We start from the raw sequence: 13,597 nt of genomic DNA on the forward strand, positions 1-13,597 counted from the left end.
CAAAGGGCAGGATGCACAGCCCTGCACACCCACATAGCCCCTCTGCATTCAGGACCTAAGGAGATCAGATACAAGCTGTTATGTGAGGAAGAGCAATACTCTATGCCTCACTGTAAAAACCTGACCCCTGGCATCCAACCTAGCCAGACTTCAAAACAAAGGGTCAGAGCCCAGCCAAGAAAAGGGACTTCAACAGCAGGGCTTGCAGCCAGGACCATGTAAGGCCAAGCAAACCTCACCAGCCCTGAACTATATAACATGTTTCATGGCCAAACCTGAAGTGCCTCCTGCCTGTTACATCCCAGCACAGCATCCCTCTTCAACTGCCAAGGTACTGTCCTCTTCCCAAACTCATAGCCAGTCCCAAAGCACTCCAACCCTCTCCACCATTCATGTACACTTGCCAGTGTGATTGACATCTTGTGATCTCCCATTGGCATGCATATGTAATAGACCTGAAGACTCTAGGGAAGCCACATGTGAAGCCTGTAGACTTTTAGGCTGGAGCATTTTGGTTTCCCCCATCAGATGTTCATTGTGGCAAATGGAGGCTCCTGCTCTTACTACTCAGTGGGGGCTCCCTTCCTTGACCACTCTCCATGGAAGGCCTACCACAGCTCTAAATGGCGGGCTGGTTTACCTGGTGATGGTTCTGCTTCTGTGCCCTTGACAATGATACCTCTTCACAGACAGGTTTAGGCACTACCTTCATAGCTGGTCAGGTCTTCAGAACCCTCCTCTCACCACCTATCATCCCCACCTGTAACATCCTAGATAGCTATTGCCTTACAGATGCAATTGGACACTTTGTCCATGTTATTAGACCATTCACTTTGAAACCTGTAGAGGAATTTTAATTCAGCTACATGGCTGCTCAGGCAAGGGATCACATCCAAAGATTTTCTAGGTCTGTATGATCCAAATGGAAATAGACCATTTTAATCCCTCTGGCTGAAATACAGGCATGCCCTTAGTAACCCCTTTAATCCTAAACGATGAAGGTAAAGTTAGTTTGTAGAAGGAAGCAGCCATGTTTGAAAGTGACATCTAACTGAGGGGCAGACAAAGTGACAAATCAGAGAAAGATTTGACTGAATGAGTCATAGATAGTATACACCCAATCCTCTTGAGAACAGACATGAAAGAGAGGCGACTTAAGAGAACAGTGCAGAGAGAGAAGGGAGTAGTTTTACCGGGACAGGTTTACACAGACAGGTTGCAGGTAAAGACAGAATAAACCAGAGAATGAGAAGGAGCCAGAAAATTAGAAAAGATTACCAGAATTAGTTTGAGACCAAGCAGAGCAATTCAGCCAGAAGCCAAGAGAAGCCAGTTTGAATCAGTCAGCTTGGAGAGGAGTTTTTGGCCAGAAAAGCTGAGTTGAACCAGACAGCCAGAGTTCAGTAAGACTTAGAAAGGGTGAGCTTATTCAGCAGTAATCGCATCTGGCAAATAAAAGATACTTTTACAGAAACTATCTTTCAGAACAAGCAGTAGGCTTCTTTTTCACAAAGACACAGACCACACTTCCTTAGTTCTACTTCGGCACTCACCCAAGGGCTGGTTACAAGACTTTATAGAGTTGGCCATGGAAGAGAAAGTGAGCTACAGAAAAAATGACATTTTAAGACTTCAAAGAAAAAGTCATGTAGGAAAAAATGAAGGCATCACTGTTGGGCAACAGACAGCATCACTAAGCATCTGTACCTATCATCAGAAAAGCCAATGATGACAGCCCTCCAGGCTATGCCTGTGCTAAGCAAACACCCAATAAAAAATTAAAGTAGTTCCTATTATTACTCCCATTTCACATTCTCTAATTTAGAGTTGAGGATCAAGGCTTTCATAGGTTAAATTTTCTGACGACCACTCAACTAGAAGGTGCTGGAATTGGATAACAAACTCAAGGTGAACTGGTTTCAAGACCTTCATTGAGAACCTCCTCACCTAACTGCCTCCTTGGTTTACAAAGAAAGTAAGATAAAAACAGTTACCCTCCAAATAGAAATGGGCAAAAAATAAGGCCCATGTTGTTTTAGGACGCACCAAAATTAGGTGCATTCATTTGCATGAGTTTAGATGCAAGTAACAGAATGGCCAACTGGGGCTTAAGAAATACCACTGCCTAGCCACGCTCAATCTAAAGGTAAGATACTTGGTGCAATGGATCACAGATACCTGTAATTTAAAATTATTTTACTCATTTTTTTTGAGGGTCTTTCTCTGTAACTCAGGCTAGCCTAAAATTCAGTATGTAGCCCAGGCTGGCTTTGAACTTTCAGGGATCCTTCTCAAATGCTGAGATTATAGACACAAGTCACTGTACCTAGCTATGCATTTAACTTTCTACTCACCAGCCCTGTTGGCTTTTACTTTGAAGATCTATTTCTTTACTGTGGCTTGAATGAGAATGGTCCCCATAGGCCCATATATCAGAGCGTTCAGTCATCAGGGAATGGCATTACTTTGAGTAGGACTAGGATGTGTGACCTTGTTGGAAGAAATGTGTCACTGAGAGTGGACTTTGGGGTTTCAAAAGCTCAAGCCAGGACCAGTAGCCGGTTCTTCCTGCTGCCTGCAAATCCAGATGTAGAACTCTCAGCTACTCCTCCAGCACCTTGGCTGCCTGCATGCTGCCATGCTCCCCACCATGATGATAATGGACTGAATGTCTGAAATTGAATGCAAGTCTCAAGTAAGTGCTTTCTTTTATAAGAGTAGCCATGGTTGTGGTGTCTCTCCACAGCAATAGGTCCATAATTAGGACATAATCCACACATGAAAATCAAGCAAACTCTATTCCTGTTTCTATAAGAATCTTAGAAGAAACATAAAAAGCAAGCAATTAGGGTTTACAAAATAGGGGAGGGGATGGAATGATGGTTCAGTGGTTAAGAGCACTTGCTGGTTAAGAGCTCTTAAGAGATGACCCAAGTTTGGCTCTCAGAACACATAGCAGGCAGCCCATAGCCATTTGTAACTAACTCCAAGGGATCCAATGTTCTCTTCTGACCTCTGAGGGCATGTGTATTCACCCATACATACAATTTAAAATAAAAAAACATTTAAATATAAAAGTGAGGGAGTTTTACTGGGGTTTCTGATGGTTTTCTTCTTTCAAGATATGTAACTAGAGCAAACAACTAAGGAATTCACTTGAGAAGCTTCCTTTTAGGGGGGGGGGGGTTGTTTTGTTTTGTTTTGGTTTGGTTTGGTTTTGGTTTTGGTTTTGGTTTTGGTTTTGGTTTTGGTTTTTTGAGACAGGGTTTCTCTGTATAGCCCTGGCTGTCCTGGAACACACTTTGTAGACCAGGCTGGCTTTGAACTCAGAAATCCGCCTGCCTCTGCCTCCCGAGTGCTGGGATTAAAGGTGTGTTCCACTTAAAATAACAAGGACAGACCACTAGGTACTGTTTGCAAATAACAGGAAGAGAACCATTCCAAGGTAGTGTCCAGTGTTTTCTCAGGTTTTGTCCACAAGGCAGGTTGCTTAAGATAAAATCTTCCAAGCCTTTGGTTCTAATTCTCCCCTTCCCTGTGTTGTTATGAACTGCAGAACACCACATCTGCCTGGTTCCAGGGAATGTGCATTGTCCTGCAATCTCGACAGCTGTGCTGTGGGTGGTCTGCTGAAGGCAAAGCCAGGGTGCTAGATGACATATTTAATGTTAGCAGCCTGGATTATAAGGCTTTTCCAGAATGAACTCTAATTCTGAGGATGGCTTTCCAGATTACAAAGCAATGACTACCTAGGAGTATCTGTTAGATGCCAACGGTGATCTTGTGGTATTTTCTGTGCTGTTGGCTTGGAAAACCTGATGCATCACCCACAAATCAGAAAATTGTGAAGCCTCAATCTTCACTGCATTTTCTGTCAGGGCAAAGTGAGAGAGTATTGAACGTGTAGTCTCTGGTTTCTGGGAAGGAAGGGCTACTTCAAAAACAATTACAGGAAAGCAACTGAATGAGAATTTGCGTGCATTTGCCAAGTAAGATGCAAAATAGCTCTAGACTTGTAAAAGTGATTATGTTTCCAACGTTGTCCTGAGGGGATGTCCAGTAGGCACATCTTTGTGCTGTAACCATCCATCTACCTGTGTACTGATTGCTCCCAGGTACAGCACAGGCCTTGCCCTTGAACCTCGGATTCATACACTGAAGCACTGCCAAAAGTCTTGATGAGACCTTCTGTGGACTGTTAAAGCCTTCCTCCCTGAGCCCTCTTCAATGACTGCCCACCACAGTCAGAGCAGTGTGGGTTCACTAACCCTGCTTGCCTACACACCCTTCCTTTCTGTGCTAGCTACTTTTTGTTGCAAAACACCCAACAGAAACAACCTAAAGGAGAATGGGTTTCTTTGAGGGTGTAGTCCATGCTTGCTTGACCCTGTGTACTCAAGCAGAAGGCTCCAATGGCAGAGGCGGGTAGCAGAGGACAGCTGTTTGCCTCATGGTAAACAGGAGTCAGAGAAGGAGTACAGGAGGGGATCAGAGCAAGACACAGCATCCAAGGACATTCTCCCAGTGAAACACTTCTTGCTGGGACTCACAGTCTCCTAAAGGAGGACCCTGTTAGGAATCAAGTATCAAACATACGAGGTTAAGATAGGCACTTCACATTCAGACCATACAACCTCCCTAAAATCTCCTCTCCTCTCTATGTCCAGGGCACCCTTCTGAACTAGAGCTTGTTCTCATTTTCACATACCTCCTCTTGTCTGTTTCGATGTCCTGTGCCTACAGTGTCCTTCTCCCCCACCACCATCTTCCCCACCCTTCTCTGTGGTTGTTTGAATGAGAGTGGCCCCCAGAGGTTCATATATTTGAATGCTTGGTCTCCAGTTGGTGGAACTGTTTGGGAAGCATTAGAAGGAGTGGCCTTGTTGGAGGAGGCGTGTCACTTCCTTTTGTATCTATAATGAAGTAGAATGGAAAAGGAAGAAAGTTACAGGTCTGGGTTCAGACACCAGAGGGCTCTTGTCTGAGATCAAATTTTGAAAGTTTTGTCTTGATCACTTTCTGGGGGCATTTAGATTCTCATTGTGTGGCTGAAACAATTCCAGATCTCATGTCCTTTCACCCCAGCATTGGAGTTACCTACTGCTGTATGACAAGCTCCCTTAAAATAACTGCTTCCTTATCATGGCTCACAATATGGGCTGAGTTGGGGTTGATTACTCTGATCCATGCGCTACCAACTGGTATCACTTAGTGCTCCCTGGCTGATCTAATCTGGAAAAGCAAATGAACAAGTCCCTTGATGCATTTGCTATTAGAAATATCTAGAATGCTAGGTGAAGTTGGGTCCTTTCCTTCCCATCTTCTTAGGGCTCCTTGGGTCCCTATAGCAGGGGAGTCCATTTCTCAACACAGTAGCTCAACATGTCTAGAGAAAAAAAACAGTCCTATCAAAGACCACAAAGGGAAGCCACCATCCTCTGATGTAGTCTTCCATCTTCTTTGGTTTCCAAGGCAATGACAGGCCAAGCCCACTTCAAAGGAGAGGGAAAGAGATCTCATTATCAAAGAGTAACAAGATACACATAGCCTTCTTTAAGCCATCTCTACGAAAGCATCCATAGGTCGAGCTGCCTATATCCCAAATCACTGCAACAGTTCAATCACTCTGACAGAGTAGCCTGTGCCTGCCCTGAACCAGTTTCTAGGACTAAGAGCTTGAGAACTGCTGGCTGGAGCTGGAGGAAAAAACAATTCCAGCCAACATTATGGCTCAAATATTCTGTAGGAAGGAAATGGTGGTAGAGATAGGTGGTGTGGTGATTTGAATACGGATGGCCTCCATAGACTCGTGTGTGTGTGTGTGTGTGTGTGTGTGTGTGTGTGTGTGTGTGTGTGTGTGTGAATGCTTGGTCCATAGGGAGTGACATTATTAAGAGGTGTGGCCTTGTTGGAGTAGGTCTAGCCTTGCTGGAGGCAGTAGGTCACTAGGGACAGGCTTAGAGGTCTTAGAAGCTCAAGAATGGTCAGTGTGTCACGATCTCCTTCTGCTGCCCGCAGATCAAGGTGTAGAACTCTCAGCTCCTCCAGCACCATGTCTGCCTGCACACTACCATGCTTTGCACCATGAAGATAACAGACTAAACCTCTGAAACTGTTAGCCATCCCTGTAATGAGTCAGGATTGAGGACAGAGGCAAGAAGGAAGCCTCGGACTCGGAGGTCTGGTTATAACATCTTATTTATTCATAAATAGCAAATAGCAAAATGGGATCACATTCTTTCACACACATACTTCACTGACCTCCTGTCTGGGCCAATGTCGTAGCCTGGTTTGATGGCTGCATGTCGGGCAAGGTTCTCAACGTGTGCAGGCTTGTCTCGTTCGGTAGTGGGCATCCAAGTTGGTGGACTCGATCTCTCAGCACAACGGCATCTCTGTGGGACTCTAGGAGCGACTGAGTTGCGATGGCCAGACCAGGGTATTTAAGCTACACTTAATTAAGGCCTTCACACATTACTTCATCAGGCATTTACCTTACTTCAACGTTATCATGCACACACTCTAGGCTTGGTTTCCATGATTACATTCATCCATGGTATTGTTTCCTTACATCTTGTTCATTACATTACAATCCCCAAATTAAATGTTTTCCTTTAAAAGAGATGACATTGTCGGGGTGTCTTTTTTTTGTTTGTTTGTTTGGGGTTTTTTGTTTTGTTTTCTGTTTTTTCGAAACAGGGTTTCTCTGTGTAGCTCTGACTGTCCTGGATCTCACTCTGTAGACCAGGCTGGCCTCAAACTCAGAAATCCACCTGTCTCTGCCTCCCAAGTGCTGGGATTAAAGGCATACGCAACCAGTGCCAGCAGTTGGAGTGCATGGCAGAGGCTGTTCACATCATAGCAAACCAGGAAACAGAGAGCAAGTGAGTTGACCTTCAAAGGCCCACTCCTCATGATCCACTTACAGCAGCTAGACCTCCCCTCTTAAAGGTGCTACAAGCCCACCCCACCCCCAGCACCAACAGTTAAGGAATGCACATTAAAAACATAAGCCTCATAGAAATGTTTCACTCAAACTATAACAGAGTCTGAACAGGGGTTGGGGCAGATGGTTTATTTGGAAGGTAATCCCAGGAAGCAAGAGTGAGAGAATATGGGGAATGGAACAGGCAGGGAAGAAAGGCCAATGCAAGGGCGTTGTGAACACTGTGATTTGTGTCTCCATACTCTTAAGGTTTCACAGAACATGTGCCAGAACTAACCAACCAATGAGAAGCAGGTTAGAACACTGCCCACCCACCTCTTATCTCTGATTGGCTGAAGGCTATTATGCCTTATAGTCAGCACTTACAAGGAAAGACAGGCCGCAGAACCATCTGTGAAGAAATCATTGTAGAGAAGAGGCGAGGCTCCATTTTTACCTGATCCTCAAGTCAGTTGAGTCTAAGCCCCCAGGGAAGTGTCCTTCAGAACAGAGGCTGAAATGAGGAGGAGGAAGACAGAAGTATCACCTGCAGTTAGGAACCAACCAACGGAGGCACCCAGGGAATGCTTTCAACCTCCTTGTGTGGAGTTAATCAGTACCTGGCCACCTTCCCCGGGATGCACATCCACCAGCCAGTACCACCAGGAACACAGTCAATGATCCATCCAAGTCGGGTTTGTTGGTGCTTGCTAAAATGAGGAAGACCACACACCATGGGGTGCTGTGAGTGTCTCATAGGAAGGTATCAAGGGAGGCTTCTCAGGTGACCATTTGTGTTCCATGACTTCACATCATTACAAGGATAAGGACAAACCGTCTTACTCTGAGTTCCATGCTGTGCAACAGAACAATTTTGTGACAGAGCATCTTAATTATCTTAGTCTGGGAGGCTGTGGGGGAGTAGAGTAGGGCTAGACCCATAATTAATTGGGAAACACCACTTTTGTTTGCCCACAGACTAGACTACTTACAGGTGGCCTGTGGTCTTGCTTTTGTCTTTGCTTAAATGTTGTACTGGTTAGTTTTTATTGTCAACTTGACACAATTTAAAGTCACCTGGAAAAAGAGAGTCCCAACTGTGAGACTGCAGAGATCAAAATGGCCTGTGGCCATGTCTTTAAGAGATTATCTTGATTGATGTAGGAGGGCCCAGCCCACTGTGGGTGGCACTGTGCCTAGGCAGGTGGAAGCTGGTTGAGCATGAGCCAGCGAGCAAACTGGCAAGCAATGTTTCTCCATAGTTTCTGCTTCCACCTCCTTGTCTGCCTTGAGTTTCGGCCTTGACTTCTCTTCTCGATGGACCGACCTGGAAGTATAAGGCAAATAAACGTTTAAAACAGGGTGGTTCTCCATGTTTGCGAGCTTTTCACTGCTGCAACACAGTACTTGAGAGAGTCAACTGAAAGGAAGGAAAGTTTATTTCTGTCCATGGCTGGCTGCCTGGCTCCGTTGTTTCAGGCCTGTGGTAAGGCAGAACAGCATGGTAGAAGAACATGGTGGAACAAGGCTGTTCACCATATGCTGGCCAGGAAGCAGAGGGGAGGGGGCCAGGACAAGAAACCATTCCAAGGCCGTAACTCCAGGACCAATCCCCTTCAACTGCCTCCTGCCTCCTGAGTTCCCAGCACCTCCCAGCAGGTCCTGACATTGTGAAGCCATGGATGGATTAATCTGTTAATGAAGCCAGAACCCCTCTGAATATTACTGCCCTGGGGACCAAGCAACAGGAAGCAAACTAGACACTGTGGCCTCATCTTGCTGTCAGTTACAGCACAGCTTTGACTGATGTCAGTTCCATTGTGTTAAGTAGGGACAGGATTTCAAAGCCAGGCCCAGTGGCTGATGTCTTTTTCTTTCCCTGGATTTATCTGACACAGGCTCTGCACCCCAGCTAAAGTGGCAGGCATGCACATTAGCCCTGCCAGGTGGCTCTAAGTTGCAGTCCACTCAAGGAGCACAGGGGACAGGAGTAGGGGCAGATCCAAAGACTCTTCTGTCTCTAGCAAAGCTCTTCCAAAATCTGGCAGAGATGTTCAGGCAGCCTCTCTCCTTCGGTGACTCATAGCCACAGGGCTCATGGCTGAACATCAGAGTGATGCCAGTAACAAGGGAACTGACAAGGCCCACCCATGCGTTTCCTGCCATTCAGGCGAAGGCGAAGGCGGCAGAGCTGGATGGTGACAGCTCAGATAACGTGCCTGGCCACAAGAACCCTGCTCAAGCTAATGGAGCCTGGTTGCTGGGGAGGAGAATGACAGATACTCTTGACTGTTACAAAATCTGCTGGCTGTCACCTTACCCAGGGCAACATTACATATTCAGAATCTGCAGAGTAGTTTCTGGGACAGCACTGATATCCAGCCAACACAATGACTAATGTCATTCAAAGGCCAAGTTAGGGCACAGGACAGGCATCCTAATGCCATCAGGAAACGAGAGGCTAAAGGAAGTCAGCACAGTACACGGCAGAGGTTGGCTCCGATGCCCTGTGCCCTTGAGTAGACCATCGAAGTGTAGGAATAGAGGCAGAGGAGCATGTCTACCTCTCTACAGACAGGGAGCTGAGGAAGTGCTTCAGGAGAGGCCTGTGGCTTCCTCCAACTCTGCCATACCTCCAGCTGACCCCTGGGACTCACATCAGCTTCACCACCAGCACACAGACCACATAAACTTTAGTGAGGATCCCAACTCCTCTGTGGGAGCTCAGCTTTCACTCTCACTGCAAAATGGATTCTTCCAGAGGCTGCACAGGAGACGCATATCTCCCCTGGGTCCGGGGCACACTGGCCACCCTGGGACCACGCCATTTATAGTCTGACTGTACGGTTTAGTAAGCACGGCAGACACAGATGGCAGCACACTCCCTGCACATCCTTTGCCAGCAGCAGGGCCACCGAGTTCTGTGCTGGCTCAGATTTCCTCTAGGTCAGAGCCCAGGGTCACCTGCACTCTGCCCTGGGTGTTCTCTGAAGGCGGAACAGTTCATGCAGCAACTGTGTTTGTCAGCCTTTTATTGCTTTAGCAGAGTACTTGAGAAAGCCACCTGAAAGAAAGAAGGACTTACTTGGTTTCAGAGACCTCAGCCCATGGGTGGCTGGCTCTGTTGTATCAGGCCTGTGGTAAGGCAGAACAGCATGGTAGAAGAACATGGTGGAACAAGGCTGTTCACCATATGCTGGCCAGGAAGCAGAGGGGAGGGGGCCAGGACAAGAAACCATTCCAAGGCCGTAACTCCAAGACCAATCCCCTTCAACTGCCTCCTGCCTCCTGAGTTCCCAGCACCTCCCAGCAGGTCCTGACATTGTGAAGCCATGGATGGATTAATCTGTTGATGAAGCCAGAACCGCCATGATCCAATCCCTTCCTAAAAGTCCCACCTCTGGCTCCTGCTACCTTGGGGAGCAAACCTTCAACACACAGGTTTTCAGCAGACACCCAGTCTCTTTCTTTCAGGTAATTCTGGGTGCATTCTGTGTACTTTTCAGGATGGCGCAGCAGAGCTGGGTGGTGACCTTAATAATCTAGCTTTTCCTCTGGCCCTGTGATCCCCACCCCCACACTCCTGCTTTTCAAACTCATCTCTTGCTCTCAAACTACCTGCTTCCAAGACCTCACCCGAGGCTGCTGCCAGGCAAACCCAACGTGAACATCATAGTACAGCCCTCCTCGGTTGTGTCTCTTCCCCAGCTTCACAAGTTGATGCCCTGAGCATCTATTCTCCTACTCAAGGCCACAGGGCACAGCTGTCCAATTGCCTCTGAAATCCTACTGCAGGGCACGCAGTCCACCATAGGGCTGGTCCCACCCTAACATCACCAGTGAAGTCTTTCCACTGTTTGTAGATCTAGGAAGAGAAGCAGGAGCTACTGGGATAGGACATCCTGCTGAGAATGAGGGCCTGTCTGCAGTACCGCTTTTAATGCTGTGGTCGCCCCCGCCCCCGCCCCCGCCTCCGCCCCCGCCCTGGCAAGAACAAGTTAGGGAAGGGCAGTTTGTTTTGGCTCGTGGTCTTAGAGAGTTTTGCCCTGTGTGTTTGAGTAGAGCACACACCCGACACCGTGTGTGATGGAGAAGCTTGTTCACCTCATTGCAGGCAGGAAACAGAGAAAGAGGGTTCTAGCAAAGGGCCAGGGCAGGGTGTAGCTTCCACTATCCCCACTTCTGCTGTACCTGCTCTTCACGACTTTCCCATCGCGCATCAAGGGACAACTCCGTTAATCAGGTCGAGCTCTCAGAATTTATTGTCTGATCACTAACCCCTCTGAACCTGACACTTGGGGAGCATTTCATACTCAAATCATAACAGATCTCTTCTCTAAAGCACACCAAGATGTGTGACAGTGAGAGCACCGACCACCCCAGGTCAGTGGAGCCTTCATCCCCTTGAGTAAAAGGACACACAGACCCCAGTGAGCACAACAGATGGAAATGGGGGCTGTCTGCACTTGCAGCAAGGGCATGTTTTTAAGTGCTTCCCTCCACCAGGCTAGAATTCATCCTAAGGCATTTGTGGCCAGTCACCTCTGCACATAGGAGGTATCCTTGGGTGCTGACAGCTGGCATCATCTCTTCTGCGAGGCCGTGACTGCAGCATAGCTTCTCCGGTGCCCATCAGGCACCTACCTTGTAATCAGGTCTCCTACTTTGCAATGAGATGATGAATGGCAAATTACTGGATTCCAAAACAACACACAGAGGCTCCCCTCTGTGTGTGCATGTATGTGTGTGTATTTGCGTGTGTGTGAGTGTGTGAGGATGCAAATGTGTGAATTTGTGTGTATGTGCCTTTATGTGTGAGTGTGTATGTGTGCAAATATGTGAATTTGTGTGTATGTGCCTTTATGTGTGAGTGTGCATGTGTGTGAATCTGTGTATGTGTGTGAATTTGTGTGGATATATGTATTTGTGTGTGAGAATGTGTGTGAATTTGTGTGAGTCTTTATGTGTGACTCTGTGTGTGTGTGTGAATCTCTGTGTATGTATGTGCATTTTGTGTGAGTATGCATATGTATGTGTGAGTTTGTGTGCTTGTATGTGTTTATGTCTGAGTGTGCATCTGTGTGTGAATGTGTGTGTGTGTGTGTGCAGTGGCAGGGCAGGACAGAACTCCCTGAACCCCTTGAGTGTAGGGGTGTCAGCATTAATAACACAGTTTCTCCTAGTGCCTATTACTGTGTTCCACATAGTAGAGCTTGTATTGGCAGCCTCCTCTCTGTGGTGAACACCTGAAACAATTGAGAAGAAGGGGAGATCTCCTTTGGCTCATGGGTTCCCAGGGTTTGGTCTGTGCTCGTCTGACTCTTGTTTCTGGGCCTGTGGTTAAGGCAGAGAATCACGGCAGGAGCCGAGCTGATCTGCTTGTGGCAGCCAGGAAACTGGGAGGGGAAGAACCAGGTCCTCTTTAAGGCCACGCTCTAGTGTTCTTCCTCTAACCACACTCCACCTCCCAAGGTTTCCACAGCCTCCCAGGGAGAGAAAGGCCCCTGCAGCCACAGCAGCTGCCACAAGTCACAGTCTGTGTGAATGTCTACTTGACTATGGAGGAACTGACTTCTTAACATCATTTGAGTGGTAAAAGCCACATGGTTCTTAGGGTCGCCATGTTGGGCAGTGCCAGTTTATAACAGAGTAGCCCTGATAGCCTTTGGGACATTGAGACATAAACATTGGGAGATATCACTGAAGCCAGTAGTAACTACAGGGCTGTTTGCTCCAGGCCTCAGGATGAAGGTCCAGAGAATGTCAGTTGACCAGAGATTCGCATTAAGTAAACTGCCTCTTGGGAATAAGAACACATGGGCCCAAAGATATTTTTTGGGTGTGCAGGTCTTGCTGAAGCTGACCTGGCCTTGAGCAGATCACACAGGAGTCCAGTGGAGCTCTGGCTCCACCTACAGGCCGCAGTGAGATTGCATACACTTCATTTTCTCTCCCCTACCTCAGAACATGGCCCAAGAATGGAAATCCGTTGGAAATAGCCTACTCAAAGTCACATCAGAACAGAGCAGAGAAAGATTTAAACAATCATTTCTTCAACTCCCTTATTACTGTTTCACAGTAGAGAAACCAAGGCTAATTGAGGTGACCGCTATCTCTTTGGCCTCTCTGCCCCTGGCACTGACCTGCTGAGCACACAGATGGGCTAAGAGCACGTGGGCAACAAGAAAAACAGGAACCATCTGGTCAAGGTCAGGCCTTCCTTCTGCCTCCTTATGACCACATGGTAATTCCTTTAAAATGCTGATGAGTAAGGTGAGAGAGTTGGCGAGAGGACGGGACAGCCATCCACTAACATCCACAGAGAACGGGACAGCCATTGATAGGGGACAGCCATTGATAGCATCCACAGAGAATGGGGCAGCCATTGATAGCATCCACAGAGAATGGGACAGCCTTTCCTTAACGATCCACACATACCTTTCAGGTTTTCGTCTAAAAATATCATTCCTGCTTTGGTTTTTAAGATTTCTGTGATATAATTCTAGTTTTTGAAAACTCTCCTCTGAGGGAAAAAGTAAATAGTGAAATCCTGTCAGGAAAATAGTAAAATAAAAAGCTGTAAATGAGCCGGGCGTGGTGGCGCACACCTTCAATCCCAGCACTTGGGAGGCAGAAGTAGGCAGATTTCTGAGTTTGAGGCCAGCCTGGTCT

This window comes from Mus musculus, chromosome 14 (assembly GCF_000001635.26).
Source record: "Mus musculus strain C57BL/6J chromosome 14, GRCm38.p6 C57BL/6J".
Classification (NCBI taxonomy): Eukaryota; Metazoa; Chordata; class Mammalia; order Rodentia; family Muridae; genus Mus; species Mus musculus.